The following is a 6,268-nucleotide window of genomic DNA, read 5'->3' as shown; positions in this document are numbered from 1 at the left end:
GATGAACTTTCATCAGAGGAAATGACTCTGTTTTTATATAATGCTAGCCATGTCTGGAGTTTACAGCTTTTCAAATTACAAATCTCCACAATGTTTCATTGAATTTGTTGCTGTGGGTTACTACTGAGTGATTAACACAGATCTTAATGTCGATGTGATTTGGAGGCTGGAATTTCTTTACAGACAAACTTGTGGGAAATGTAAATGATTCCTTTCGCTCTTGCTCTGTTTGCATGTTAGAATGAAAATATGTCACTCGAAGATGGGATCAGAGTGGGACTGAACACTGTCTCTGTCTTAGCCTGTGGGATTGATGACCCTTCTGTGTCTCTGTATCTCTGTGAATGATAACATATCGACTGTGTGTGTGTGTGAAGAAACTGCCAGAAATATGCCTGTACATCAGCTGGGGGGTAGACAGAAGAGCAGAAGGGAATGTTTGCGATGGGGTGGAGGCCAGAAAACTTAAATGACAAAGTGACAACAATAACCAAAATGGTGCAAGGACTGGGGTGGGCGTGAGATGGGAGAAGTTGCAAAAAAATGGGGCGGCATGGTGGCTCAGTGGTTAGCACTGCTGCCTCACAGCACCAGGGTTCCAGGTTCAATTCTAGCCTCGGGTGACTGTCTGTGTGGAGTTTGTACATTCTCCCCGTCTGCATCGATTTTCTCATGGTGCTCTGGTTTCCTCCCACAGTCCAGCAATGTGCAGGTCAGGTGAATTGGCCATGCTAAATTGCCCGTAATGTTAGGTGCATTAGTCAAAGGGAAATGGGTCTGGGTGGGTTACTCTTCGGAGAGTCGGTGTGGACTGGTTGGGTCGAAGGGCCTGTGTACACACTGTAGGGAATCTAATCTAATCAAAAAATGACAGGATCCTCAATAAATGTCATCCAAAAACAATCAAAACTAAAGAAAATTGTGACAGAGTTAGCAAAGTGAAGCACCTTTGGTGTCCCAGTCCCAGTTTACAGGATGCACGTATGCTGTCAGTTTCTGAATGAATGCTGTGTGGTTTCTCATCTTTAATTGGAGTATGGCCAGTTACTGTCAGTTTTAAAGTATATTGCATAAGGAAATTGACCTGTTTTCAAGCGACCCATTTGTTAATTTTACAGAAATGCTGATCCAGCCCAGTTTTTGTGGGAAGACACGGGGAAATGCCCTGTCGTTAATGGTGTGTTGGGCCCTTCCTCACAGGGGACTGCTCTGAACCGGGGCCTCTGCATTCAACAAAAACTCACTGTGTCCGTGACTGATTAACAATCTTTGTGGACATGAATGAATCTCTGACCCATCAACTGGACATTACAGATATAGTTTGTCATGGAGCGGCTTGAAGAAGATACAGAGTTCAGGAGGAGTGTAAGTGCTGTATGAGATGCCAGCAGTAGGAGATATTGGCAAGAGAGTTGGAGCTGCAGGAGATTACAGCGAGAAGATTTGAGATGCTGGAGGAGGTTACATAGATAAAGAGGTTTGTCGGTGCTGGAGGAGGTTACACAGATATGGAGGGTTGTCAATCCTGGAGAAAGTTTCAGAGGTAGGTGGTGCCAGTGCTGAAGAAGTCACCATGATAGGGACGGGTATCAGCGCAGGACAAGGTCATGTTAGGAGGGGTGTTGGTGCTAGAAGAGGTTATACAGATAGGGAGGGATGTCAGTGCTGAGGAGGTTACATCAAAAGAGAGAGTGTCGGTGATGGAGAAAGTTACATAAACAGGGAGGGGTATCAGTATTTGAGCAAGCTACAGAGATAAGGAGAAGTAGTGGTACTTGAGGATGTTACAGAGATAGGGAGGGGTGTCAGTGCTGGAGGATATTACAGAGGTAGGGAGGGGTGTCAGTGCTTGAGGACCTTACAGAGGTAGGGAGTGGTGTCAGTGCTGCAGGACATAATAAAAGGTAGGGAAAAGCGTCAGTGCTGGAGGATATTACAGAGGTAGTGAGGGGTGTCAGTGCTGGAGAATGTCACAGAGATAGGCAGGGGTGTAAGGCCTGTAGGAGGTTAGAGAGATGAGGAGGGGTGCCTGATAGTCGAGAATAGAAGAGAGCATAAACAGAGTGGGAAAGGTCTTGAATTATGTTGTTGTATGATCAAAGGATTGAGAAGTTGTCTGTTATTTGGACTCGTTATTGCAGTTTGTATTTTCTCATTTGTATATCCGTAAAGGATAAAATGAAATGCCTGAGATGTTACACTGACTCCAGAAAAGCAATTCTTGGAATTCTGAAATAAAATGGAAACCATGTGGAAAGTCCCTCATGACAACAAGATTCATTGGAAATTTAAGTAGCAACCATTGAGGATCTATGGCGCACAGAAGGGGATGAAGATGTGTCTGTGAAGGTTTTATTCAATTGTATAGGAAACCTGTGTTAATTGCTGTATTAATCTTGTACATAAATTGTATTTATAGCTATGTTCAGTTGTGCCATAAACATATTGTAGTCTGTGTAATAAGTTTGTGCTCAAGTGTGTAATTTTTTTTTCAAAGAAAACAATTGGAGGATTCCCAACATGAGAGCTCAGTGACACTTCAGGTTGTGCTTGACCAACCTCTGACCCAGGTTAGTGCTGGAACCATTCCCCTGTGGTTATGATAGGATCTGCAATATTGTCAAATCTGTCAGGACTGGCTTGTAGTGTGATACCAAATATCATCTGCGCAATGCGTGCCGGTCACACTCACATCAATTATAACAGAGATTGTGACACTAATGCAGAGCCTCTCACGAACAGAATACCGTGTCACTCACAGAGACCCCATGAAAAACGGAGAGTCTGTCACTAACAGAGACCCTGATATGAACAGAAGACTGTCACAGTAATGGAGACAAAGAGGCAAATATGGACAGATTATCACTAATGGAAGACTATGACACTGACGGAGACCGTGACACTAACGGAGACCATGTTAACAATGGAGACCCCAACACTAATGGAGAGACTGTCACTAGCAGAGAGCCTGACGCTAATGGAAGACGATCACACCAAGGGAGACAGTGGAACTAACAAAGGCCACTAACAGAGTCCCTGCTTAACAAAAGTCTGAAAGAAAGAACACTTGCAAAGGAGCATTAATTAAGTAATCCCAATCCCAGCCCCAAATGGACAGTTCTTTCTTTAATGCTCCCACTTCATTGACAGTGATTCCACTTTGAACATCTCTGGCCCCTGTATCATATAGGGTGGCCGGGCAGGACTCGAATTGTCAGGATCCAATGGAGAGATTAAAAGGCCTTTCCATGTCTTTGCTATCTTCCAAGAAACATGAGTTTGTTGAGTTAAGGAAGGGAAAGGCAGGTGTGTAATCTATGCATTTCAGTCAGACATTTTCATGTTGTAATTTCTCACTCAGCTTCCTCCTGGATGGGGCACATTGCCCAGAGTGAAGATAAATTGTTGATGAGTGATAAAGAATCAGAGGTAACAACTCAGAAGAGAACGCTGAGAACCTTTTCATTTCTATATGAAAAAAAATCAAATTCATGGAAATGTATTTATTTTGCACCACATGGAAATAATAGGATTCTAGAACTGAAAGTAAAATGTTGTGAATCTGTTATTCTTAGTCATATATTAATGAATTTTGATTGGGCAACTGAATAATAACATTTACAGTGAAAGTCCCAGCCACAGAACAGTAGATTGCTCTTGGGTGTTCGAGAGAGAGTGAAGGAGACAGGAAAAGAGCGTGATACGGAGAATGAGAAAATATAAAGTCGAAGACAGAACAACAGGGAGAGAGAGAAAATCAAACAGTGAGAGACATGTAGACAGACAAACAGAGAGGGTGCAGAGACAGAGATAGAAAAACACAGAGAGATGTAGACAGACTGACAAAGAGGGATAGAAAGAAAAACAGAGAGAGAGAGAGCGAGGTAAACCTATAAGAGGAGCAGAGGCAAGAGAGAAAAACAGAGAGAGTGAGGGAGGCTGATTGACAGAGAGGCATAGAACATAGAAGAATACAGCGCAGTACAGGCCCTTGGGCCCTCGATGTTGCGCCGATCCAAGCCCACCTAAACTACACTAACCCACTATCCTCCATATACCTATCCAATGCCCTCTTAAATGCCCATAAAGAGGGAGAGTCCACCACTGTTACTGGCAGGGCATTCCATGAACTAACGACTCGCTGAGTGAAGAACCTACCCCTAACATCAGTCCTATATCTACCCCCCCTTAATTTAAAGCTATGCCCCCTTGTAATACCCGACTCAATACGCGGGAAAAGGTTCATACTGTCGACCCTATCTAACCCCCTAATCATCTTGTACACCTCAATCAAGTCACCCCTAAACCTTCTTTTCTCTAGTGAAAACAGCCCCAAGTGCCTCAGTCTTTCCTCATACGATTTTCCTTCCATACCAGGCAACATCCTGGTAAACCTCCTCTGCACCCGTTCCAATGCCTCCACATCCTTCCTATAGTATGGCGACCAAAACTGCACACAATATTCCAGATGCGGCCGTACCAGAGTCTTATACAACTGCATCATGACCTCAGGACTCCGGAACTCAATTCCTCTACCAATAAAAGCCAGTACGCCATATGCCTTCCTCACCGCACTATTTACCTGGGTGGCAACTTTCAGAGATCTGTGTACATGGACACCAAGATCCCTCTGCTCATCCACACTACCAAGTATCCGACCATTAGCCCAGTACCCCATCTTTTTGTTATTCTTCCCAAAGTGAATCACCTCGCACTTAGCTACATTGAATTCCATCTGCCACCTTTCTGCCCAGCTCTGCAGCTTCTCTATATCCTGCTGTAACCTGCCACATGCTTCCTCACTGTCAACAACTCCTCCGACTTTCGTGTCATCCGCAAACTTGCTCACCCAACCTTCTAACCCCTCTTCCAGGTCATTTATAAAAATGACAAACAGCAATGGTCCCAAAACAGATCCTTGCGGAACACCGCTAGTGACGGCACTCCATGAAGAAACTTTGCCATCAACTACTACCCTCTGTCTTCTTCCATCCAGCCAATTCCTAATCCAAACCTCCAACTCACCCTCAATGCCATATCTCCGTATTTTCTGCAGTAGCCTACCATGGGGAACCTTATCAAACGCCTTACTAAAATCCATATATACCACATCTACCGCTTTCCCCTCATCAACCTCCTTCGTCACCTTTTCAAAGAATTCAATAAGGTTTGTGAGGCACGACTTGCCCTTCACAAAACCATGCTGACTATCCTTGATCACATTATTCCTATCTAGATGTGCATAAATCCTATCCCTTACAATTCTCTCTAAGACTTTGCCCACAACAGAAGTGAGACTCACCGGCCTATAGTTACTAGGGCTATCCCTACTCCCCTTTTTGAACAAGGGAACCACATTTGCTATCCTCCAGTCTTCTGGGACTACTCCTGTAGACAAAGAGGACATAAAAATCAAGGCCAATGGCTCTGCAATCTCCTCCCTTGCTTCCCAGAGAATCCTAGGATAAATGCCATCAGGCCCAGGGGACTTATCTATTTTCACCTTTTCCAGGATTTCCAACACCTCTTCTCTACATACCTCAAAGCCATCCATTCTACTTATTTGTGCCTCAGTATTCTCATCGACAACAATGCCCTGTTCCTGAGTGAATACTGAAGAAAAGTATTCATTCAGTGTCTCCCAAATCTCTTCCGCCTCCACACGCAAAACTCGACTCTGATGGGACTCGAACCCACGACCTTTGAATAACAACCAGAGAAGCGACATAGAAGTCCAACGCGCTTTCCATTGCGCCACAGAGCCGTGCCTGGGATTGGGAAAGAAAGAAAGAGGCATTGGGAAAGAAAGAAACAGAGAGAGAGAGAGAAAGACAGTGGCAGAGATGGAAACAGAAAGTGATGTCAATAGACTTCTAGAAAGGAAGAGAACAAGAGAGAGACAGTGACAGGTAGACACAACAACAGACAGGGAGAAAATCTTGACCTCATGCAATTTAATGACTGAATTGTCACAACAAAAGGATGAACATTTACTAGTAAAATTTGCTGTGTTGTTTTCGAACAAACCATTAGATTAAACAGAATCAACATCGGCAGGATAAATCTCCCAAATTCTATTGGCCAATTAACATAAATGGAATTGTCCTGTGGAGTTTAAGCCTAAAATAATTTTAAGCCCAAAAGGGAATTGACTCACTATCATCAAGTGTTTGTTCAATACAGAGTAAGACTAAGACTGATAATGATGTAAACTGAATATGATCACACAAGTTTTAAAAGAAAGAATCTGTGAATTCATCATCTCAGA

The 6,268-nt window shown here is 43.6% G+C and overlaps 1 non-coding gene across 1 annotated transcript; it reads right to left on the bottom strand.

Moving 5' to 3' along the window:
- Nucleotides 1–5,672: 5,672 nt before the first annotated feature.
- trnar-ucu (transfer RNA arginine (anticodon UCU)) lies at nucleotides 5,673–5,764 on the bottom strand. Its single transcript is given in 2 exon segments — nucleotides 5,673–5,708; nucleotides 5,728–5,764. It is a non-coding gene; the product is annotated as a tRNA-Arg (tRNA).
- Between the last annotated feature and the right edge of the window lie 504 nt (nucleotides 5,765–6,268).

This window comes from Chiloscyllium plagiosum, unplaced genomic scaffold (genome assembly GCF_037043375.1).
Source record: "Chiloscyllium plagiosum isolate Xiang-an unplaced genomic scaffold, Cpla_swu_hap1 HiC_scaffold_29, whole genome shotgun sequence".
Taxonomy (NCBI): domain Eukaryota; kingdom Metazoa; phylum Chordata; class Chondrichthyes; order Orectolobiformes; family Hemiscylliidae; genus Chiloscyllium; species Chiloscyllium plagiosum.
Note: the sequence above shows the minus strand (reverse complement) of the source record. Positions and strands in the feature narration are given on the sequence as shown.